Genomic DNA, 26,067 nt, shown 5'->3' on the forward strand with positions numbered 1-26,067 from the left:
AGGGTCACATAGAGACAGACTTTTGACTGTCCTGTTGAAGTATGGGGATGTTTGGTCAGAGACATCTCACATTCTCAGCACACTTCTGTAGATCAGCAATACCTCAGAATCCAGCTGAGCAGCCTGATCTAGCTGTGCAGTTTGCTTGCCATATATGACACTGAAATTTCCATTTCTCTTAGCCACATCCATGTTGCTTCTTTTTTTGTTTGGTTGTTTTTTGGGTTTTTTTTGGTTTTTGTTTTTTTTTGGAGGGGTTTGTTTGTTTGTTTGTTTGTTTTTTAATGTAGTTGCTGCCACTGAGACTGCCAACTTGAAGCATAAGTAGTGGGCTATCCTTTGACTCCTTGGACTAACACAACAGAAAGATGACTCAAAATCAGAAAGACTGAGCTTGGGATTTCAGGATCTGATGTCAAAGAGGGGCTGTTGTTTGGTTCCTTTAACCTCCACCCAGATAACAGTCCAGTATGGCCAACATCTTGACAGGGGGATAGATTTAAAAAAAAACAAAACAATCATCTACACAATATGTAAGGTTGAATTGTCAGCTCCATCTTGGCTTTCTGAATTTGCCCCCATCACAGAGTGAATCAATACCTGCTGAGCAGAGAACTGAGTGATCCTTTAAGAAGCTGATCAAATAATTCACTTTCTCCTTCAAGCCCTGGATCATAGGAGCAGGGCCTTTTCCATACAAAAAAACCCCAAGAGCGTGTCCATCTTTTGCTGAAGGCAGGAGCAGCCACAGGTAACAGGGGGCAAGAGCAGCCCCTAACACAGCAAGCAATGAACCAGGCCTAGGGTCCATCCAAGCAGAACCATCAGGAGCAAAAGGACACATGGCCAGAAACAGAGCTGAAGAGAAGGCAGCAGGGTTAATCCAAAATCTGTCAGAGATGGAATCAATATGAACCAAGGAGCTTATTCCATCCAGGAAGCAGGATAACTGCAGGATAGGTCTGTGGTCCATCCAGGAGTTAGGATCAGGAACACCTACAACAGAGCTCAGGAAAGGAACTGAGGCTAAGCTGAAATGGAGCTCCAGGACCCACAAGCATGAGGAGAAGGGAAGAGCCAAAGAAAACTGAGTAGGAACTGAAATGCCCAGTAGAGCCTCCAGGGCCCTGACAGACAGCTACCTAAAAGTCCTGTGCACCCCTGCAAAAGAGATGTCAGCCACAATGTTGAGCTAATGTTTAGTTGAGCTAAACACAGCTCAGCTTATTTGAATGTATGCTGGCCTGAGAATAGGTGCTGTTTGCTGGTTTAATTGATGGAGTCAGCATCAGTTGTCTTCATCACAGTGCTGCCAGGCAACTCTCCAGGTGCAAAGATGCCTCTGAAAGAATGGCCCCAGCATGTTTTGACATGGGTCCCATTCTCTTCTGGCAAATGAGTCACTTCCCTCTGCAAATGTGTCATTTTGTACTGTTAAGCACAAAAATGGGACAGCTGCTTCAGAGCTGAGCAGAGGCATTTGTTTGTGGCTATCACCTGTCAGGCAAGCAGGTACTGTGGGTATCCCTAAAGACAAGAGCCAGCCAGAGAGGTACTTTGCTGCTGGTGGGTACCTACAGTCAGGAGACTCTACATCTAAGGGGCTGTTTGCTCCACTCCACATCTGCTCTTAATTCGGCCTTTTTCATGACAAAGCTAAAGTGAAAACCAGCTTATAAATTGTGTGGACAAAACCAGGGTGTCCCAGTGTGGGAGCAAATGCTAACTGATGTGGCTCTTGTAACTGGAGCTCTGGTTCCTCACCTCTGTTTTTCATCCATCAGCTTGTCATCAAAAAAAAAAACCAAAATGAAACAAACAGAGAAACCACTAATTTACCACTAATTTATAAAACTTGATGATCTTTTGACCTTTTCTCACTCTTTTTTTTTTTTTTTTTTTTTTTTTTTTTTGGAAATGTTGTTCTGTATCTATTTAAGAACAAAATTATGAAACAGCCTGCATGGCTTTCCATATGCAATTTATTACCTAGACATAGGACAAATAAGACCCACATGTAGAGTTAGCTAAAACACTTCACTGAATGTAGTAGGAAGCCAAAATCCCAAAACCCTCCATATCACAGATGTGGACTATACATACTGGTAATGCATCCAGCTTTCCCCTTCCTGCCAGCAGTCCTTTGCTCAAGTAGGAAGAATCCATGTAAGAAGTGACTATAGACAAATCCAGGTGACTCCCCTGCTCTCCTTCCTGTCACCTCACCAATAAGCACCTTGGGCTGGTTCAGAAGATTTCACTTAAATGTTCATTAGACATGATTTGCAGTTTTCACTTTTCCAACTCCAGAAAGAAGGGAGAGTTTGAAAAGTAAAATGACTTTTGAGAAAGAAGGCTGAAATAGAGTAATTTGTTCCCACAGTCATAAAATAGTAATACGCTTCCTGGCTCCTAGACAGAAGCAAGAAAATACAGCAAAAGTAAAGCTCTGCAAAGAGAAGAAATGCATTAATTTTGGAGTAAAACCCAACTGAGAAAATAGGCATGCCAGGAAAATGGTTACTGCCAGCTGTCCAGGAAATGACAACAGCATGAAAAAGCTTAATATAGGTAGAGATGAATAGGTGACAAAATGAGAACAGGAAAGAGATGCTGTCCTCATGAGGAGCTAAGTGGACTAATTGATGCACTCTTTACTGTCTTTTCTTGGTCTTTTAAAGATTTTTTACATCAATGCTATTATCAGCTTTGGATGTAAGCACCTATTATTCTGCAGAGTTAGATTTAGGCTCTAAAGAAAGATGGCGAACGCAAAAGAGAAAAGGAATTGATGAAGTACAAAGATAAAGACAGAAAGAAAACAAGACAGTCAAAGGTTATCAGCTCAAGAATGAAAACTAATTTCCACAATCTGAATCACTGGCTTGTTGACATATTTATGCAGTTATCTAATAAAAGTAATTTCATGTGAACAGAGGCATATTACAGCAGTTAAGGAGTAATCACCAGCTTAATTTGATTATTAGTGTTTATGCTTTGGAAAATCTTTGCAGTTTCAGAATATAACTGACAAAACTTTATACTACTATACAGTCAAAACTGAAAGCATTCAACCTCATGCTTTTATATATCAAACATATAATTAATTATTCAGGCACTCCTATGTTCTTGCAGATACTCTGCAGTCCTCAAGGGAACCATTTCTAGAAAAAGCCAATAGGTCAAGGAAAATTTTATTATGGTATTTACACAAGTATCTCAGAGAATATCCTTTTTTCTTATACTGGAAAATCTGACAATATTTCTTATTGTGTTCCCTGAAACGCATAAAGCAAATAAGATGAAATAATCTACTTTACATAGACCTAGTTCTATAGAAAACAAAGATTAATGAATAGAGCAAACAAAACATCATTTTTCCAAATCTAATGATGTAGATACCTAATTAACAGTGCTTGGTTAAATAATTAATATTAATATTAATATACACCTCTTTTCCCCCTCCTCTTTCATTCTGTAGCAGCTAGTATGTGCATTTGAATGTGCAGTTAATTACAGAAATTAATTATTCAACTTTTTAACAGGGATACTTAACTTACCAACACTACTGACTAACCGAAAACCAGGTTTTAAAAAGATTTCTGAACTTCAGAGCAATTTCCTTTTGCAGATTTTTCAGATATAATCTGCATTGTGGATTAATTCAGGGAAGGGTCATGGGGGGTCAGAATAAATTTGAACCAGATCTTTGTCACAAACTGGGGCTTCAAATTTAATTCCTAGAATAATGTCTGGCATGACCTAGTCCAGTGCAGCAGCTATCAATAGTGGCTCCTTATCCTAAGTGCCCTGGAAGGTGGGAAGAATTGTTTTCACCAGGAAAACGGAAAATAGTAGGAAAATGCAGGATTAAAACTAGTGACTCTGAATTGAACACATTTCAAGCTGTCTTTCTCAGTATAATAGGGAAGAACTTTCTATTCTGGTATTGCACAACATATGGGGCTGTAATGGATAGAATTTGTTTTCTTTCTTGAAGATTCACAGCCAGTTTGAGTGCTTTCTCACAAAGACAGCATACAGATCTCATTTGTTTTTTGAAGACTTCAGAGGCTCTGGCATATTATATGCATGCAGTTTTTTCTTCTTTCTTTGTCACATTTGTAGAATAATATTTAATCTTAATGTCCTAATTGGGAATGGGATGAAATGAACAGCCGATTGTGAAGAGCTTGTAAGAAATAATTGCAAGAGGTAATTTCACTGAGAATCAAACTTGATTAATTTGATCCTTTCTACTTATATCTTAGTCTTTATTATACATATATATATAGAAATTTTTTTTTTTTTTTTTTTTTTTTTTTTTTAACTGAACAGGTTTGCTTTGTCAGGGCAAGGTTATTTGTACTGCTGGGTGATAATGAACTTTCTCTCTTGTCATCTCACTCAGAGCTTTCCTGCCCATCATCTCCTTTCTAAAAAGATTCCTTCAGGTCAGCACACATGATGATTTGGATCTTCTGCATTTCAATGGTGGAGCTGCTTGCACACAACTACTAGAGACACCTCCATAATGGAAGACAGTTCTAACCTGAACTCTAACTTTGGTGCTCTGTTATACAACTTGCTGCCCTGAGTGATAAAGACAATAATGGATTTTCCTTGAAGCTACCAACAGAATGTCTACCCACATTTGTTTGTTTGGTTGGTTGGTAGGGCATTTTTTCAGCCAGAGTGTGCAATTGATTCAATAATCAAAACCACCTCCTGACATCATCTACACAAAAAAATGATCTGGACATAGGGGACACTCCAGTTTTCTTGTCCATCCTCCATCAAACACACATAGAATGCAATGCACAGGGTGGACATCATATGCAACAACTAAAGCAGTTTTGAAAAGATCAGGAATTGTCACTTCCTAAAAGATCTTGACATTCTTTAATATTCAGAGAAGTTTACTGCTGTTCAAATGCATCAGTGTATACTACACTCACATCTGCCACATTCTGTTAGATTTCAGCTTTTCTGACTTTTAATATGAAAAATCAGACAGGAAATACTGTTGCTTCTGTTTGGTAAGCTTCTCTGTAGTGTCCTGCAGCAGGCTTTACTTCACCTCATTTTACAGCATGAGCCTAGGAGAGAAATCAGTTTTTCCAAGCAATACAGCTCCCTTAATGTGCTTGCCCAGCCACTCCTGGAGGCAGGGTCAATATCTCTATATTGAAAAGAGTGGCTGTGGTGCTCATGTAAGAAAAAGGTAATGGCTGTGGCTTTTGTGTACAGCAGAAGCAGATCTACTGCAGAGGCATTACACTGGCTTCCCTTGACAGCTTTGCCAATATCTTTCAAATCATGTAACAAGCCCTAATCAGGCCCCAGCATCTTCAGCATGAGCAAGGATCTATTTGTCCATTGCACTCAATATGTGTTTCAATGTAAAGCACAGCATAAGTCCTGAAAAAAAGAGCTTCCAGAGCTTCTCTCCTTTCCCTCCAGGTGGGAGGTAGCCACACTGGTTTTTAGTCCATAGGCTCATGCTGGTTGCTTTTCTGAGGCCCAGTGTTACTGTTGAATGGAACAACTTCAACTAAATGTGGAAAAAGAACCCCCCATCTCTTTCCTTCTAGCCTGGGAGCTATAAGAAAAAAGGATTTCAAAGGCAACAAATGAGCAGCCTGATGGACGAGTGATTTACCTGTTAGGCTGCTATAAAAAAAAAAAAAAGTAGCAACCATAGGTTTCCAGTCCTAATGCCTTAAAAAGCAAGAGGAAATTTCTGCTCTGTTATTAGGGTATGATTTAAAAGGTGGAGCCAAAGAGGAAAAAAAATCATCTCCCTACAACCTTGAGTAGCTTTGGATGTCTTCAAAGAGTGAGCATTTCCCACTGTCAGTCTCTCTTCATCCCCTGCAGGCTCCTTGTGCAGGAGTCTTGATTGCCCTCCTGGATTTGAGCATCTGTAAATTACATAGTGTCAGTCACAGCACAGCAGCACCTATTTGTCTCTCTGGGAACAGGATTACAACCTGTATCCTCAACTACTACTATACCCTCTCCAGCACAGTTATGGTCCGTGTAGCCCCTGCATAATTAGTTTCTTTTTTTTTTTTTCCTCTATTGGAGTTGCAGTTGCCAGGACTGATAAAGATAACACTTGCTTCTAGTCTTAGTCTTACCTAGCCCAATAAAAAGGGGTGTTTTCACCTTTAATTTAGCCATAGAAACATGCTGAAAGATTAACAGACTTACAATGAATGTGCATTTGAGATATTACAGCTTACACACAATGCACTATGATATGGAAGTGTGTCTGAGGACTTACCTCGGTACCTTTCCAAAACTAGAAAAATTATTCACCTCTGGCTTCAGTTAGCTGGATCTGTTGAAGATGAAGGGGAAGGAGCAAGATGGATCACAGATGCTGAAGAAGGAGGGAGCAAGGTGGAAGCAAAGCTAAAAAAATGTGGTTTGTGCACATCTAGAAAATATTCTTTTAATTGAGGGTGTTGCCTTGTGGTAACATAAGAGATAGACACCTTAGATAACAATATCAGCACTAAGTACCTATAATTTCCTTTGGATTCAAAATTTAGAGACACTAAAGGGTCAAAGAAAGATCACTTTCGAATAAGCAAGTGATTGTCAGAAGACCTGTTTCTTTAGAGAACCTCATGTCTCTGTCTCCAAGACAGTGTTTTGAGAGGTCAAAAATAGAAAAAAAAAAATATTGAAAGTAAATAAAACAATACAAAAAGACAAGGAAACTCACCAAAAATACATATATGTATTCTTCATGAGGCAGAGCACAAATCTATTACTATCTTTGAGGGCATTGTTGGATTATTACATTTAGCAAGATCAATAGCTAGAAAACCTTGTCTGTAGTACCAAGGAGCATTCTTAGCTTCTATCTGTGAAGATGCTTCACATGATATCTGGCATAGATTTTTATTTGTTTGTGGTTTTAAGTCAAAGCCTGAGCATCTTAACATCACTGAAATGTTGACTGGAAGTGAGGTCTGGAAGTCCTGCTGTTCAGCCTCCCATTTGAAGAAGGATTATCATGAGCACTACACCAGATCTGCAGTGATGGAGTGTTATTTTAAATATTGGAAAAGAAACTTTATGAACCAGTTGCATATTGGTAAAATGCTTTTGCTTTTATAAGAGAGAAATGTATTGCATAAAATTACAGCTTAATTTATTTGTGTAAACATGTTATGAAAAAAATCCAGATTTTTCACCAGCTTATTGTGTGGTTAAGCTTCATAAAAAATGAAAATTCAACCAAAAATGCAAATATTTGCCACATTTTTGGTTTAATAAAGATTGCATGTTTTATCTATTTTGTCTTAAGGCTTGTGAGCTGTTTCTAGTGGCACATTCACTGTTTCATTCCAAGCATAATTTAATCACTAAATATATGTTTCCTGAAATGGGCTAATTAAAAAAGCTGCAAAAATCAGTTTTATAACTAAGATAATAATCACCCCAAAACCTAGCTGGCTTATTCATAATGTCACATAATTGTGCCAAGGTTCCTTTAGTGAAATATGAATTACAAAAGAGACAGCAGGAGAAACAGTTTTTCTTTTGATAAGATGGAGTAGAAATGATTAAAAAAAAATTAAGCCTTTGGCTTATCAGTTCAAGGTAATGACAGCAATGTGAGAAGAATCCCACCTGAAAGGTGATACAGGACTCTGCACTGATGAAGAAGTACATAGAATTTCATTGCACATAAAACAACTGTATCATGGCTTAAAATTATTTATTTCTCCATTGTTCAGCCTGTATTCTTTACTTTGACTTGACTTCTCATAATTTAAATAGCATTTCATATCTTCAAAGCACTCTACATGCATTAACTAACTTCACTTATTAAAATTTGACACTGCTGTCTAATGCTAAATTCCCAAAGGCAGTAGATTTGAAAATTTCCTGCTAAATATTCTTTGATAAGCCTCCTTAAGTGTATAGTTGTAAACTCTCTTTTGATGTCTCTAGGTTTGTAAGCTTTCCCTGGTTATATGCTGTCAGGTAAGAAACAGTGACAATGATTACTAAAATTCTGCACCAGGAAAGGAAGAAGGGAGACAGAATTTATCTCTTCTTGGGGAATTTTGCTCCCCTGAGCAGCCATTGCTTCACGTCACTGTTGCAAAATCTCCACGATAACTTGGTCACAAAACTGTACACACTACCTGACAGACCATCTTGGTACTGTATTTCAAGGATAATCTACTTGTTCTAGCCTGAATGCACAAATGAAGGAGACACCCAGCACACATTTACTCATTAGGTCAAGATTTCAATGTCCTCAGAAGCAGCAGCCAGCATTCCTTCACATTGAATGCAGATGATGTCTCGGGTTGGCCACACATGACCTTTGCATTTATATCAAAACTGGGGTCACTCCTACACTTTTTCCAGTTCTTGGAGGCAGATTTAAATGTTGTCAATTCATGGACAAAAACACCTGCTAAGTGACTGTGAGGAGGAAGTATCACAACCCTGTGTCCTGCATGGCACAAGGCCAGGAGTCAGTCTGGATGTGGCCTAAATTAATCCTGGAACACAAGGTAGGATCCAAATATTGCAAAAGACAGAGATAATCTGTTTGTCAAAGGTGGCTTCTGGGGAGAGACAGAAACAGGCCTTAATTCTTTTTATCTTCCCCATTTTTAAGAAGACATCTTTGATAAGGCATCTGTTGAAAAGTTCGACGGTATGAAGAGGGGTCTGTGGGAATGACCACAGAGAAAGACTTCAGGGGTTCAGACAGAGTGTTTCAAATCTTGAAATTTCCTGCTCCAAAGTACATTAGGTAGCTTATTAGATGTAAAAGTCTCTTTAGTAACATTGAGGCAGCTTCCCCTTGCTTTCTAGCACACCTAGCTGCAAATATAAAAATGTAAATCCTCCTTCTGAGCAATAATGCCCATGAAGCAGGGGTAATATGACCTGCATGGAAGAGACCTGACAGAGTGCTTGGATAAGTAATTATTGCTAGTAATCAATAATGTACATAATACCAGTGAATCATCAGAAAGGAAACAGAGCGCAATTTAGTTTCAGAGATTAATTAGGACAATTTATTTTGTGCATTAAGTGAATCTCCCCACAGTATTTCATACTGCCTGGACTTCAATGCCTTCAGATGCATCTGCTCCTCCCAAGGATTGCTGTAGTCACTCTGCTGAGCTCCTGTCAAACAAACAGAGAAGTCATCTCCATTTCCCTGCCCTTCCCAGCTTGTCTCAGCATATGCTGCTAGCTTTCACAGCTGACAGCCACCCTGACAACTGGCAGTCTTTCTGTCAAGAAGATCCTGAAGGATGAAGCATTGAATAGACAGTTCAGATCAGGAACATCTCAGTGGCTTTAGGAATAGGTCTGCAACAGAGGTATTGAAGCAGAGATGATAAAACCATATACCCTATTTCTTGTGAATGTGGAATCTACTATAAAAAGGTAATATTTATTTTGTGCAGTGTTTAATCACAGTGAATTACATATTTTAAAAAACAGCATCTCTCTACCTTCCTCTGGGCCAAGTACAGTCCTTACAAAAGACAAATCTCCACCTCTCACTGAGCTGCGAGAAGTAGGCTCTTTGCCTCAAGGTCACCCTTACAGCTTTACCTCTCTCCCTCTCTCCCCTTTCCTGGACACTTTTCCAGGCTGCTGTCACCTTCTTCTTGCTTCTTCTCACCTTTCAGAACATTGTCTACTTTCCTTCTGCCTGGCTTATGTCAGGTGCAGAGCTGATCCAACACCGTCACCCCGGGATGCTGGCACAGGGCCGAGCAATATTGTCCCTTTGCTGCTGGCAGCCGAGAGCAGGAGGAGGGGAGGGTGACCTGCCCTGCAGTGCTGACAGCAGAGGAGGGATGCCAGAGGAAGGGCTGGGATGGTGCCAGGAGCCTTGCTGGGATGTCTCTGGCTCTGCATTGCGAGACCTCTGCAGGGATGGGGCAACTTCTCTGATACCACTGACAAGCACTTATATTTTATTCTCTCAAGTGTAGTCCTTGACAGAGTTCAGAAGCCGGTGGAGCTTTGTGCTGCTGTCACAGGTTCTAATTACCAGCTTTAATAAGGCTTCATCCTGGCTCTTTCTCCCTGACTTTTAAAATGGTGTTAGGACCTCCTGGGTGAGCAGGTTATTCTTCCTGTAAGCCAGCAGCAAGAGTAAATGTATGGCCCCTGTTTGAACATGTGCTAAACTGCCTTACAGTGAAACAGAAGTGCAGAATGTTATGCAAAATATTCCTCCCAGAAAAACTGAGACTCAATAGATATCGATGATGGGAATGCTACCCAGTCTTCACCCTCTTAAGGGGTTTATTTAAGGCAATTCCTTTCAGGCACACAGCAAATTTTCATCACATATAAACAGGTTTGCATACTGTATAATACCCTCTTTCTGCATAAGAATAGCTATGCTTAAATAGTCTATTTGTCTTTGATAGCAATCTGAAGGATTTTTGATGCAGTGACCTTGTAAAGACTGCAAACTGTCGACACTACAGAGCTCATCCACCAGCTGTAGTGCACTTCAGATGAGTTTCTTTTTTGGCCCCTTGTTTAGAAGATGTGCTGTCAGATTTGGGGATTTTTTCAAAGTGGGTTTTCTTAGTTCTTTCATTCTCAGTGAGTTGATTCACCCAGTCACACAGTTCACTTCAGTGTTTTATACAATAAAGCTGAAAGATAATTTAAATTGGCACAGACCCTATAAGATACGCCAACCAGTTCTTAATGCCATCTGTCACAGCACTCTCTGAGTGGAGGAGAGAAGAAAGCACCCACTGGCTCACTTCACCCACCCTACCTGGCAGGTGCCTGACTGCCCATCAGCAACCCTGCATCTTCCTGCTTTCTGAAGCTTAGTAGGACAACCAGTCACCCTGTTTTATCCTGAAGTCTATAGCAGACTTTGTACAAATTACATCCAAAGCCCAGGTTATATATTCACTTCACCAAGGAGAAGTCAGACCACCAAAACTCCTCTTATTTTCCTTAACAAATTTAGAGGGGAATTCTTCCCTTATCCCTCTTTTCCTTATGGTTAAACACAGGCATATAACTGTCTTATGGTTTGTGAGTGTACAGGAAATTTTCAGCGAGTGTCTGATCTTCTCACCCCTCTGTAAGGGTGAGGTCTGCTGCCCCAGAGCATCATTTATCTTTCTACTTCTATCTGCTCAAAAAAAAAAAATAGAAAAAAAAAAAAAAGGAAAAAATTGGCTGTGTTTTTCTCTCTCCCCATTTATTTTAGGTTAATTGGTGCAGGTAAAAATGGTGCCTTTTTGCTGTTGTTTTGTTTTTTGTTTTAAGTAGGGGAAAGTGGTGCATATCTATAAAAACAAAAGACTAATTGCTGAAGTGCTTTTTTTTACCTCCATTGCCTCATCTGTACAGGTGTTAACTGTAATGTGGAGAGCTGTGCCATCAGCAGTATCACAGACACGAAGGGTCACACACACTGGCTGCCAGAGGTGAGCTATGTTACAATTCACTCTTCCCCATCTGTAAACCAGATCAAAAGCTTTTCTTGTTTTCCCCTGGCTGTCCCTACCTGCAGCAATGGGATCATGAGCACTGCAGTCAGAGTTCTTTAGGCAAGAGTGGCTTTCCTTAGATTTTCCCAATCCTCCCCCCAAAGTACCTCGGGTCCCTAAGTGGACCTTAGCAGCAAGGCTTTTTTCCTGTTAATTTGTTGTTTGGATTTATTTGGGTTTTTTGTGGGTGGGTTTTTTCATTTATTTGTTTGTTTTGTTGTTTGTTTGATTTTGTTTGTTTTTTCCCAGTTGTTTCCTAACTATTATTAAAGGACAAACATCAGAGGAGACTCTTCACATTTTTGTTCCCACCTTTCCCCTGCCAGCTGTCTTTAGTCAGCCTTTTAAATGACCTGTAGGTATTCCCTTCATTCCCTCATCAAATTAACAACTTCAGATACCTTCCCAACTTCTCTGAAGCTTTGGTGAGTGCTAATGATGAAGCAGCAGCCAGGTTGCTGGGATTTTGGCAATGGCTAAATGCTCTGAAAAGGTCTTTCTCCACCTGAGAGCTTTGCTCAGAGTGGATGAATTGCCCAATATCTGTCTCCTTGCAAGACCTTTAATCTGTGTGCTGGGAGATTATGTCCTCTGCCTCTGGAAGCAGTCAAGTGAATAAAAATTTTCTCCTTCCAAAAGCATTATTTATTTACTGGAAACAACAAAATTATCACTGCAGGGTTTTCAGCTGAAGTCAGAGCGTCACTGTGTCAGGGAAAAGGAAGAACTAGTTCTTGTCCTAAATAATCACCCAAAAAAATAATGCAGAGGAATGACTGAGGAATGGGATATTTGATCTATGAGGGTCTGACCATCTCTTCTTCAGTTTTTATGGATATTTCGTAATTGTTCTCAACTACATACTGTTTTTAAAGGTGAATATAAAAGACTGTTACTCTGGAGCTACAGGTCATTAAACAGCATATTTTGAGATTCACTGATCCCATGAAGCACCCACTTAGTGGATTATGTACAAGATACAATCTAATTTTATAATCGCTAAGCAGAATATGTGCTAAGACTGAGCAGGTAGACAACAGCCTATTTTTTAGTAATAGTTGTTTTTCCTAATCAAATAATATCTGATCTCACTAGAGAAGCAAAATGCACATTTTAAAAATGTTATTTATAGAATTAGACAATCATAAAATATCTTCTTTAAACCTTATTATATCCATCAAATGGCTGAACTTTCCACCTTGAAAACTTGAAGCTTCATTTTAAACATTATAAGCATTATCCCACTTTTTTATTAAGACAGAGGTTTAAAATCAATTTGTACAGAACTTTCACAAACCCTTATTGCTGTCATCTCTTCTGGAGGACTGTTCAAGAAAAATGCCTCATAATTACACAAATAGTCAAGAGTAGAGTTTTCAGTTCTTCGTGGAGATGAGTTTCATTATAGTTTGTCCTCAGTCCGTATGCTAAATAAATTAACCTGAATTTTCTGTCTTCTCAGGATGAATCTCAGATGAAAAGATGGAATCCAAGTTACTTGTTCTTTCCCTTTTTGATTTTTTTTTTCCTTACACAACTGCAAAATTATGACATGCTTGTGGAGTATTTGTACGTTTGGATTTTTCTTTTTTTTAACACACACTTTCTCATTTCTATTGATTGGGTAACCACCTCCACCCTCCCCATTTGACCCAGTCACCACACCCTTCAGCAAAATGCTTCCTGAGAGAAGGAGCACCTCTAAATGTCCCAGCAATTCCCCTTCCCCCAAGTCAGCACTCCTGCACTGTTTATTCAGTGTTTATTCTCAGCAAGAAAAGTGCTGAAACAACCAGATACAAACATCTGACAAAGGGATTATGATCTCTTTTTAGTCTAGCCCTTCTTACGGAGGCACTTTCTTTTCTTCAATTAATTATTTAAAATTAATTTTCTTCATGCTTTTTTTTATTACTCCATGACATCCCCGACTTCTTCTGCAGAGCTTCTCTGTAATGTCTGAGAGGTCTAAAAAGGCTGACATCTATCAGCTGCACATCAGGGTGATGGATGCCTTCCATGATAGGCAATGAACAGCTTGCTTCCCCGCTCCAGGGCTGCACAGCAAGCTTCTCATCTGCAATCAACTCCAAAATCTGCCTGTGCTCTAACGGTGCTCAGAAACTCTGCAAGCATGATGTAAAATATATTATCTGCAATCATGTAAATTTGTACAGTCGGAGAGTTCATTTCTACTTCCTTGGCAGGAGAATCCACAGGCTTGCAACACTCCAAAGCTCTAAAACTGCTGGCTACAACTGCTGTGACATTTCAATTCAGCTATGTTCATCCCAAATGATAGAATGGCCATCTCTGACCTTTCACATGCACTTCTATGCATAAAGCTTGACAGTAAGTAAATGTTTGAAATCTCTCTCAGAGTACCAAAGGCAGATGCTGCCTTGCATGTGTATGTGCAAAGATTTAGAAGATTTTCATTAATATTCTGCTGAAGTAAGCTGTGAAATTTTATTGTTAACAGTAGCAGCCTCAGAGAAATAATAGGTGAAAGACAATATGTGGCATGCATTCACAGCAAACAAAGAAAAGCAAACCAGTGCCTCTTCTCACAGAGGTTCATTTCATCTCCCTTACCCCTAAGCAGAGCTGGTGTGGAGCCTGTGGCTCACCCCTCAGCTGTGTTATGCCAGCAAATTTCAGGCAGATACCTGCATCCATACTGTGCCCCTCCATTATTGCTTTCTTCCTTTGGCCAGAGGGCCTGAAGTGCATTCCCCAGGAGAGGAAAATGTGAGTTGTCAGAAAAATTTAAGAAGGCATATGGGCATATGGCATATGGGAAATGAACTGATTCAGTGTGGCCCCTAAGTAATCTCTTGCAAAGAGAGATTCTCATGGGTTCTGTCTGTTGATCAAAGCTTGTTCCTCTACCAAACAGTGGCACATAAATAACTGCTCATTTCCTCTTTCTGTCAGAAGACTGAAGGGAACCTTCAAGAGCTGAATTACTAACATACATAAATATTCTGCTTACAGCCTCTCATAGTATTCGATAGAGAAAAAAAGTGACCAAAAATGCTGCCTTTCATGCTGCCCTCTACAACAACAACACCTTTTTTTGTTTTTTCTCAAATATGAGTAACTGACTTCCTACAAGAGTAAAAAACTGACTTCATAACCCTTCTAGGAGAAGTGTCTGGTCCAAATCTCTTGGCAATGTCACACAGCTAAGCTGAGTAACAAATCAGCAACCTCCCCTGGGTATGAATGGAGATATACATAATCTTTCAGTCTTGAAGGGATGATCACAGACCCCATAACACTTCTTTAAAAAACAGCAAATTTCAATAAAGGCATTGTCAGCAAAACCATTTTTTGATTTATACCAGTGTTACTTGTCCTAGAACCCATGTTTATACATAAAGTTCCATGCATGCCAAGGGGAATCCCAATTACTTGCTGTTTGGATCATCACAGGAAAGAATAAAGCAGAAAAGGCTTTTCTAGTCTGTTATGTGTTTTGACACATCTTTCAAAAAATCTTTCCCATTCTACAATAATAAAAATCCCAGATTTCAAGAGGTTACTACTTTATTAAGAAGACAAAACAAAATCTTACTCTGACTTTAAACTAGCCATTTGCCCAGTAGTTTGGGGAAAAAAAAGAGATTTGGGACCATTTATCCAACCCCTAGAGGTGTTATACATCCTTGAAATCATTAACTTCCTGGTTAGTAACTATATTTCTGCCTCTGGATTAGATCTTTTTCATATAAAAAATAACCTTGACAGCAAAATATGTTTTCTTTTTGAGGAATATTCATTTTCTAACATAAAAACCCCTTTTGAAACAGAACTTCTAACAAGATCAACCTGAACAGGGCTCTCCATTCCAAAAATCCATACAGAAAGTGAATTACAGTTCACCAGAACTCTCAGTCACAATGAACTTTGTGCAGTCATGATATTTTGGAAAGTCAGAATGCTACCACCCAGGTAAATGTTATTTGTCATCTGCATTTTATATTTAATATGTGAACAATACACATTTCGTTCTAATTACCATCTAGAATTTAGAATTATTACACAATCACAGACTGCATTTGTTTGGAAGGGGTCCTCAGATTAACCAACTCCAACCCCCCTGCATGGGTAAGGACACCTCCCACCAGACCAGGATGCTCAAAGCCCCATCCAACCTGGCCTTGAGCAATTCCAGGGATGAGGGACCCACAGCCCACCTGGGCAACCTGTGCCAGTGTCTCACCACCCTCATGCTAAAAAATTTCTTCCTGATGTCTAGCATAAATCTACTCTTTTCCAGTTTAAGTCCGTTACCCCTTGTCTTGTCACTATGTGACCTTGTAAAAGATATCTTGATCTTAGCTGTTGTGTTGAAAAATTATTTAGCATTCAGCTTTTTGGCTGCCAGAAAGAGGTACAAAAGGAACTCGAAAAATTCACTCTAAAATATGAAGGGACTCTAGGCTGACACTTCAGAATATATTGCTGAGGTCAGGTGTCTTTCCTTCCACTCCTTGCCAAGTTTTTGGTTTGTGATGGTGGACTCCAAACAGAGGAGGAATCACATCAGTAGTAAGATTTCAGAACAACTGCAAGGAACTGTGAAAGCTCTAGAGAGCATCACAATAGCTGAAGTGGTAAATCAGTGGGAATAAGCAGTAGGATTTCAAATGTTTCCTGAAGAACTCTAAGCCCCAAGAGGAGAGTCCATCTCCTGCCATCCGTTATAGTAAAGAAAAAAGTTAATGAGGAAAAAGATGCCTGGCTACCCACGTGCTGCAGTAAAACTCACCAGCTTCAGGGAGATATAAGACCGAAAGAATATTGTGAGGACATTAAGGCCCTTTCGGAGCCCAAAAGGTGTTACTGCCCTTATCAAATCCTAGAAACAATGTTGTTCAGCATAAACTTAGACTTTTTAAAATTCACCTAAAGTCACTAAGGTAATTTACCATCTAGAAATTAATATATAATAAAACTATTAAATGTAGTATGCTTAAGACTTTCATATTTATTTAGGGTAGAATAATCCAGTGCAGGTTAAGGTGGGTTCAAACCAATGCCATTTAATTAATGGGGGGGAAAAAAAGGGACATTATCATCCTGAAATATGATTTTCTACAGAACTAAAGAGACAGTATAGAAAACAAACAAGTAAATAAATAAATAATAAATAAATAATACACCAAACCAACCAACAAAAAACCACTGCAGAGCAAAATTAGACCCTCTCAAAAGAGAAATTAAAAATATAATAATTATAGGAATCAGTTTTCAGGGTAGATTGAAAGCCAAAAGAGAAAGCAACAAGTGAACCACTGCAAATGTTGCTTAGAGCCAAATAAAAATTATTTTTTTCTAATCATTGTGGAGATTTTGTTTGAAAAGTGTCTTACAGTTAATAACAATTTTTAAAAATTGCTTCTTATATTTGTTGGGTAATTTTTATCAACATACTGTTTTTTGTGAACTCTTCCTAACTACTGTGAGGCTTCTACAGCCAGGTTTGGCCACTGAAGACCAAACCCTTTTTTGTACCTGGACATGAGAGCACCAGGTCTGTTTATTTGAAGTTTCAAGATGGATCAGAAGTGTCTCCTGACCATTTGTTTCCACACTGTAGAGCCAAACCTTTGTAAATGTAAACAGGTGGCTAAAAAGGTTACTGGGACAGAAAGTCTCAGGAAAGTGTGTGAGCATGTTTGCTCATGTTTGTGAGCAGGGGGAAAGCACTAAGAACTAACACATAGGTCAGCAACATGCAATATGATGTATAAAAAACTGTTTTTTTCTTCAAACTAGATCCTGCTCAGATTTCAGAGGCATCAGACATATCCCACTCAGCATCTCATTGGAACTGTCTTTCCCTCTCTGGAAAAGAAGGTTTCTGCTGGACTGAGAATCAAGGATCACCTTGGAATCAAGGGCTACTGACTTCCTTAAGTACCAAAACTTCAGCTGCCAGACTCTAGGTCTTACAAGTTGTCCACCTTGCACTGTGGACACCAGGGCTATTACTTACTCAATCTGAATATGCACCTTTAGAATATTTGAAATTATCTTTCACTAGTTTTGTCCTGGATTAGTTGTTGGTATAAGGGAATAAAGGGCTGGAGAAGAATTTTACAAGACTGAACCTAAGTGGTAAAATTTTATATTTATTTTTAAAGTTATAATATTACAAAAATTAATAATCCATCTACTTTTAAATCTAATTCCTAGCTCATTATTTTTAAAGGATACATTTCGTTGCTTTCATACAACTTTTCATGCACTTAGGACAAGTCTAATGGTGATTAATATTGACATGATACTAATCTAGGCTAAAGTTAGATTTTATTTAATAATGGTTTCTCTCTGTCTTTACTGGTATTTACATAAATACAAATATTCCTAGTACTAAACCATTCTCTGCTTTAATATCTGGCTGTGTAAGCAATTGTATTATATATATCACATCCAGTTTTCAACTGAAAGGGACTTTTCTGTTATCTTCACTGCTAATGTGAAGAGCATGTTAAGCTTGAAAGCAGTTTATTATATTAAGATGACAAATAATTTTGCTTTAGAATAAAGAGGACAACGTCAGAAACTTGTTAAAAATGTGTGTGTTCCTCGTTCCTACACTTCAAGATTTGGTAAAAATTATTAACTATTATTCATGCAAGTAAGATTTCCACTAAGATAAATTAGTCCTTTAAATGATGCTAAATGGGTATCCTTGGTCAGCTACCTCTGAAAATAAGCTAGCAAAACACCATAATATATCTATACAAGTGAAACTAAAATTGACATCTTTACTTCACTTGTATATTAGTGACTAATCTTACATAAATATTAAAACACAGGACAAGGACAACAACTCAGTCTCCTTCACTGTCATACAGGCTTAGAACCAGATCAGACTTTCAAGCATTCTTGATAGCCTACAAATAATTCTTCTGCACAATTGTCATACCACCCAAAGGAGAGAGGTGAATTATTATTTCTGCCAGGGCAGGAATGGTGGCAAGATTTTTGAAATTACGTTATGAACATTTGTCACTTGATTGGAAATGATTGAGAGATTGGCTGATTCAAACTGACTTCTTGTGTTGAATTTTATGTCGTGGATAATGCAGTGACTGCAGGAGGACAATGCTGACAGAATAATAACTGCAGATGTTTCAACATATGTATAACTAAGCACAGTTAGATTCTGATCAATATATCTTGTTTATTTCTTGGCAAAAACATGGCCTTACTAGATATCATTAGTATCTCATCTCCCTCCCACACTCTCATATACGTACAAGAAACTTTGGTAGCAAGCTAGGGAGAGGTAAAATAAATAATTAGACTGATGGATGAACAACAACAAAACCAAAAAAAATTAAGAAGTTCAATCTGAGCCTGGCAGAAATGTATTAAGTGCAAGCATGAATGAAATATCCCACACTAATTCCCTATGCATTTGCATGAAAGTGCAGGCACTGCTGGTCTGGCTGGTTCAGGAAAGTATTCAGAGCTCTAAATTAAGTCAGGGAAGGAGATTTATACAACCAGCTGATCCACTCAACTGACACAGACCTTTATCCAAAATGGAGGCCACCCTCCATTCCCCTTTGTGTTAAGTTTAGTTTTCTTTACAAGAGCTGTGGTCATCCCCTATATCCTTCTTTTCAGTTCAGTATCTTGATTTTTGACTTTTATAAATCTGTCCACAGCCCTCCAAAGCCAGGTAAATAGCATCCTTCTTCTTTTCTGTATGTGAATTGCATGAATGGACAACACTTTTCCAGTGCTGAATCCTAAGGGTTTTGAACAGGGTTTGAAGGTGATCCCGGCCAAACACTGTTTCCTCAGGGATCACGTTTGTCTGGCACAGGAGAGAAGTCTGCAAGACACCTGAGTTATCAGCATTACCATTGCCCAAATTTGACCCCCTCCTACATCAACTTCTCTCACTGGAAGGCCCCTCATTTCAAGTCCATAACTGAAATTGCTCCATAAATTGTGGTATTTTTTATTGGCTCATTGTCTGTGAAGCTATCTGCTACGGTTCAGCTGTGCCCTGTGCCAGGCTGTACCCAGACACAGCTCATCAGCCACTTCATCCCAATTAATTATGTTTCAAATAATTAAGTCTCAAACCTTAACATGTTTGAAGTGACCGGTTGGATTTTTTTTTTTTTTTTTTATGAGGCAGGTGTGGTTTGGAGATCCCAGATGTATCCACTTGTCCTTATAATTTTTAAGGGCTTAAATCCTCATCAGCTAAGGAAACCTTCTTAATATGCTGGACAGGTTGAGCTGAGATGGAAAACAAGCTTCTTAAATCAACCCCGTTAATGCTGATGTGGAATACTGAGCACTGAATCCCATGTGAGCAAGTGAAACCAATTCCACAAGATTTGTTGCTTATCACTTCCCAAACAGGTTTTAAGATTTAGGTTTGATTGAGAAAGACACAACTGTATTAGGAATACCTAGCCCAAGACAAAGTTTTTCTATATACCTTGCTCCTGCAGCTATGATCAGCAAAAAAGTAGAGCCCTTTGTTTAAAAAAAAAATAATCAGTCTTCAGAAAGCTATTTTCCTTCAGTTTTAGAACTTTCCATGATTTTTTTTATTATTATTTAGAAACATGTTTAAATCAGTAGCTTCCAGAACAGGCTGCACTTTGAGCTTACTGGGTGTATCTTCTTGGGTAGAAAGGACTGATAAGAACAGGCATTTTGAAGTTGGAGTTTGGTGGGGAATTTGGTGTAGCCTTCCATAATTTTTTAACTTTAATTTTTTTTTCCAAAATGAGGAGAAGCTTCTATTGCATTTCTAATAAGATGCATTTGTTATTCATGGCTAGAGGATTAAAGATCAAAAAATGTGTTAGAATTTTTGGAGATCAGTCCCACACCCAGAGTGTTCATAATTGGGCTACAGTGTTATATTTTCACCCACCTGATATTTACTGTGAGGAATGCCCTTTTGAAGGTGGGTATCTATTCATAGAGAAAAGCCATGGTTACAAAAGCAGGACCTAAAATTTGCATTCAGCACACCAAAAGGGTCTTCCTTCAACAGGAGAGATGTCTAGTGACACTCTTCCTAGAATAACATAAAACAAATGACAATAGGTACTTTAAAAGGTGTCAAGCTATAGAGAACTCGTATTTCAAATTACTTGTATACTCACACGTTGCATCTACATTAACCGTGCCAAAAAGAGCTTCTTCCCCCTTTTGTCTACATTTAGACCAGCTTTAGAAAATGGGGAAACCTATGTGAAGTTCTGAATCAGGGACACAGGATGGATAAGAAATGGATAAGAAATAGATAAGAAATACTGAACTCTTTCACAAAAATCTTTGGCTTTTTATGGAGCAAAGTGCAAGTGCCTTGATCAGATATCTGAAAGCACTCCTTTCTCTCCCCTTGCTATGAAAGCTTAGGCATCTCACCCTGACTCAGATTGTTAGGGAAAAGAGCCTTACATGCACTTAAAAGTGCATTGCCACACCTGGTCTTGAACATTTTCCCTCAGCTTCCACAATGAAGTTTCCATCTCTGTCAGTGTTAGAATCTTCATTACCCATCTGAACTCCTACAGTTTCTTTGACTGTCTACAGACACTTTTTTTTTTTTTTTTTTTCATTTTTTTCCTTCTGCTTAATTCAGTATCTCTAACATTTGTCTATACTCCCTGCCTTTAATTTTGAGTCACTCGGTGCAAAGAGATAAGCCTGTAGCAGATGTAATTATCCAGCAGGCTATTAATCACTTATTACTGCCACCTACCTGCCTTTGTCATACTAGAGTGTTTTGGCTGGGAAGAGTGAGCTTGGAAAGCTTCTCAGCTCCCTTACAAATATTTCTACATAATAAAAAGCTGTGTGGAAGCTATGCAGAAAATCAGAAGTTTAAACCTTAAACCTGAGACTCATTGGTCCTAAAAATCACTAGGACTTGCAAAACCTACCCCACGCTTTATCTCTATTACTGGCATCAGCATGTTGACTTTTTAAACTGAAAAGTACAAACACAATCTTCTAGTTTGTTCCTAGGCTTTTACTGTTTCCTTCAGGCCTGTATCTTCAGCTGGAATCTGACACATTTTTTCCAAAAGTCACCTATCTTGACATTAAAGTTTCCAAAACTGGAGTATAAAGGAAGTATAATCTTTACTGTTTACTTTGTAATATTTTTGCATCATTTTTTCATGGTTTCAGTTTGGTTTGCAGGCTTGGCTGCTCTTCAGAAGACTTATTACCATGCTGTAGGTGAAACCTTGCATTTGGACAAATAGATAATGCTATTAGCTCTCTTCCATCCAGGGTGATGGAGTGGATTGGGACAGATGGGTAAGCAAGCCAGTGAATGACCCCAGACTGTAAAGATGCTAGGAAACCCTGTACAGAGGCTTCCAAATAACTGTGTAGACTCAGTTTACAACAGAATTATGGAATCATGGAATGTTAGAGATTGGAAGGGAGATCTAGAGATCATCTAGTCCAATCCCCCCTGTCAAAGCAGGATAACCTAGGGCAGGCCACACAGGAATGCAATCAGGTGGGTTTTAAATGTCTCCAGAGAAGGAGACTCCACAGCCTCTCTGGGCAGCCTGTGCCAGTGTTCCATCACCCTCACAGTAAAGAAGTTTCTCCTCATACTGAGGTGGAACTGCCTACTTTCCAGCTTAAACCCATTATTCTTTGTCCTATTACTGGGCATCACCAAAAAGAGATTGTCCCTTCCTCTTGACACCCACCCCTCAGGCTTGTATAGACATTAGTGGGATTGCCCTCTCAGCCTTCTTTTCTCAAGTCTAAACAGCCCCAGTTCTTTCATTGTTTCTTCACAGGAGAGATGCTCAAGTCCCTTAATCATCCTCATAGCTCTCCATTGGACTCTCTCCAGTAGATCCCTGTCTCAGAGGAACTGGGGAGTCTAGAACTGGATACAGCATTTTGGGTGTGGTCTCAGCAGGGCAGAGTAGAGGGACAGGAGAACCTCCTTAGATCTGCTGGACACACCTTTCCTGATGCACCCTAGGATACCACTGGCCACAAAGGGCACATTGTGACCCATGAAGAATAATCACTGAACCACTAGCTGGAACTGGAAGTACCCTCACAGTGGCTTCTTTGCATCAAGCTTCTCATTTCAGCCTAGTTTAGCAGTTCAGTTACAGCACTGCCTCTGTGTTGGCTCCACCCATTTATCTCCTTCAGCAACAGAAATGAAAATTCTTCTACCAAGACCAGTGCAAAGTGATTCTGCAGAATTTCTCTCCCATATCTGTGACCTTATTCCCCCCCTCCCCTTGCCATCCATGCTGGATCTGCTCTGGCTTTCTGCAGATTCACTCTGGTGGCTCTGTGACACTCTGCCCAGAGCTGCCAGTAATGGGAATGGATTGGGGGAGGATCGGGAGGTGGAAAGAGGGGGTGACTGAGCTGGGTTTGCACACAGCAGCTCAGGAGCTCCTCAAGGGGCTCTGTGTTTAGATTCAAGTTCCAAATTGTGCTCCAGTGACTACTGAGCACATACAGCCAGATTCATATGGCACTGCACTTAAGTTCAGAAGCCCAGCTCCCAGAAATTAGCTCTGCATGGAGTTGGCTCACTGTCTTTGCAAAGATTAATGGAGTGATTAATCAGCAATGGGATAAACCACCCACAGATAATTCACAGCTGATTATAGTTTCTTTTATCTGACTGTGCTCCAGGATTGAAATTTTATGTAACACACAAGCCAAGAGTGTAGCAACTAAATTCCTGGTGGGTATTTGCAATCAATATACCACAACACTGCATGATACAAATGTTCACTTTTGCTCAAGGGAGCATGGGAATGATGAGGTTATTGAAGGTCAGTGTAAAATGAAAGGATGTCAGAGGAACAGCCCAGCTTCAGCCAAATCTAACACTGAAATTTTTAAGATGTTGTTCAGTGAGATCTTGCTCTTTTGGGGACTTCAATTTGCAGAGGTTTGGTCTGGATTCATTTGTTTTAAAAAATGAGCCTCTGAGGTGAAAGAAGACAAAAGTACTTCCCCATTTTGCAATGGAAACACAGTATCTGAAGGAAAATGTTTCTGCTGCACAAAACCAGTGGCACAGAAGGGTGGAAGAGACTTGTAAAGAACTTTTGCACTCGTGTGCCTTGTAACATTATTTGATATCCTGACATTTGACATACTCCACCAAAGGCCCTATGGGTCCTGCATTTGCCATGTTTGAGCAGAACTGGTAGCCAAAAAATTATTTTGAGCAATATCAAAATCTTAATTAGGTGTTTCTGTGAGAAGAAAAATTACTTTATTAAATTAACTGCTGGCTTTGTGCATTTACAAATGACTACACAGACTCCAAGAAGCTGGCTCAGTTAAAGACTATGCTATGCTAAACTAATATCACGAGGGGAATAACCTTTAGACATACCATATTAATGTAGTAAATGAGGACAAAAGGTCTTTAGAGACCTAAAACCAGCTTACAAAAGGACTCAGCTTCACAGCTGTGCCTTTGAGCTGCTTGACAGCTATCTTTACTGAATTATTACTCTTGTAGGCATCTGAAATGCCATGGTAACTGTAATTTTATAGATAAACTTAGCCTAAGTATCTGCTGCCAGCTTCACCCTGAATCAACTCCAACCTGGAAGCTGGTAGGTGTCTCACTTGTTGTTAACCATACTGCCCCTCATCTCACCTCTAGAATCCAGGCTGGAAGAATTCACCTGCCCAGTGGAAAATACAGAGTAGCTGCACAGGTGACACTGCTGCTGATCACAGCATCTCATACCACACACATGAAAACCATGTTTATACCCTTATCAAACTAGGTCTAACAATGGAAGTGGGTATCTCAGTGCTGGTTTTCACATGTAATCCCCATGACAGGAATTCATGGCCAGGTGGAAGTTCCCTGCAGAGGGCATAGGCAGAGAAAGATAGAAATCTGTCTGCAGTTGGTATATTCTGGATGCAGAATACATGTGAAGTGAAACTGGACATGTGATGAGCCCATTCCCAAACTCCACAAGGAAGTATCTTTTTTACTCAGGATCCTGCAGTTTCCTTTTTGAGTAGCCTCATCTTGCTGGCTGCATGCATCCCATGTACACAGATACTGCCTGAGCGATATTGCTATAGGAAGATCGAGTCTCTAGACCCAGTAATTTTTGGTTTAGGCACAACTGAGCCTTAGGCAAGCTTGAGGCACAGCTCCACATGTGCAGAAACAGTGCTTTCAGGCCTCTAGTGGACTTTGCAGCAGAAGCTCTGGAGATTCAGTTCACCCCAATCTCAGCCAGCAACAGAAAGAGGTTTATCAGAATCACCATTTCGCTTTTACCTGCCTAAGTTGCATTTACATCTTGCTCTAAAGGGCATTGTGTCTGTCTTTTATGAAACGCTGTGGGATTAAAAGACTGGGATTTATAGATGAAAAACACTCTGTAAGAGATAGGCTATTTGAGGTGGGTTTTTTTGGTAATGTGTCTGCAGCTTGTCCGTAACTGTCCCAGAAGATGTTAGTGCTGCAGTCATATGGCAGAGAAACAGGAATCTTTAAAAATAAAGAAATAATAAATACCCAATTTTCTAATCTTTCAACACATTTATAGCAATAATTTTCTTGCTCTTTCTACTCATGTCCTTAGTAACCAAGCAGCAGTCTTTCTCTAGAAGTAAATATTTTATTTTAATGGCACATACTACCACCTGCTGTAAGCAACTGAAATTGCCTTTTCAGACTGCATAAGGCATCTATCCTTAGATTTAAAATACAGCTAGATTGTTGACATATCTCTCTCTCTGAGGCTAGTTTAATTATATATTAATCCAAGTTTTTTCTGACTGCAGAAGTTTCTTAGTAATATATGATTTGTAATAGGTGGTGCTTGACTATCTCCAATGTACATGGAAATTTAGCAAGCAGTTCTGTAGTGGATACAAAGTGGATAGCACTTTATTTCAATAATAATTATGAAGAACAACTTTTCCCAAATATAGAAAATTCAGTTAAGAAATAAACAATTGCTCCAGGGTGAACAGAAGTTTTATAATAAATCAATACAAGAGAGATCAAAACATCAGAATATAAATTATTAATATACTTATTATTATTCAGTTATCACTTTGACTCAAAGGAAAGCTAAAGAATGTTCAGGAAATCAAGATATCTCTTTGTGACTTATTCAAATAAGAATACTGTAGGGGCAAGGAATATGTTCTATACAGCTATTTGATTGTGTGTCTCTCTGTTTTCTCCCTGGTATGTTTGTATGCCTCCAATTAAGAAGCTTCATTATGCATAAACAACTTTTTTACCAAATCCTCAGCAGGCATAAATCCATGTAAGTGCTATCTAGCCAGTGTCTTAGGCTGTTTGTCATAATCTGTAAAATGGTTTCTTATCTCTATTCAAGATTTTGGAGGGAAAATAAAGGGATTAAGTCTAGCAGAGAAGAAAAAGTAGGCAGAAAGAGGTTTATGCTCCATCAATAAACATGGGTGTGTACACGTAGTACTTACTACCTCATTGGAATGTGTAAGTACAAAA

This window comes from Heliangelus exortis, chromosome 1 (assembly GCF_036169615.1).
Source record: "Heliangelus exortis chromosome 1, bHelExo1.hap1, whole genome shotgun sequence".
Classification (NCBI taxonomy): domain Eukaryota; kingdom Metazoa; phylum Chordata; class Aves; order Apodiformes; family Trochilidae; genus Heliangelus; species Heliangelus exortis.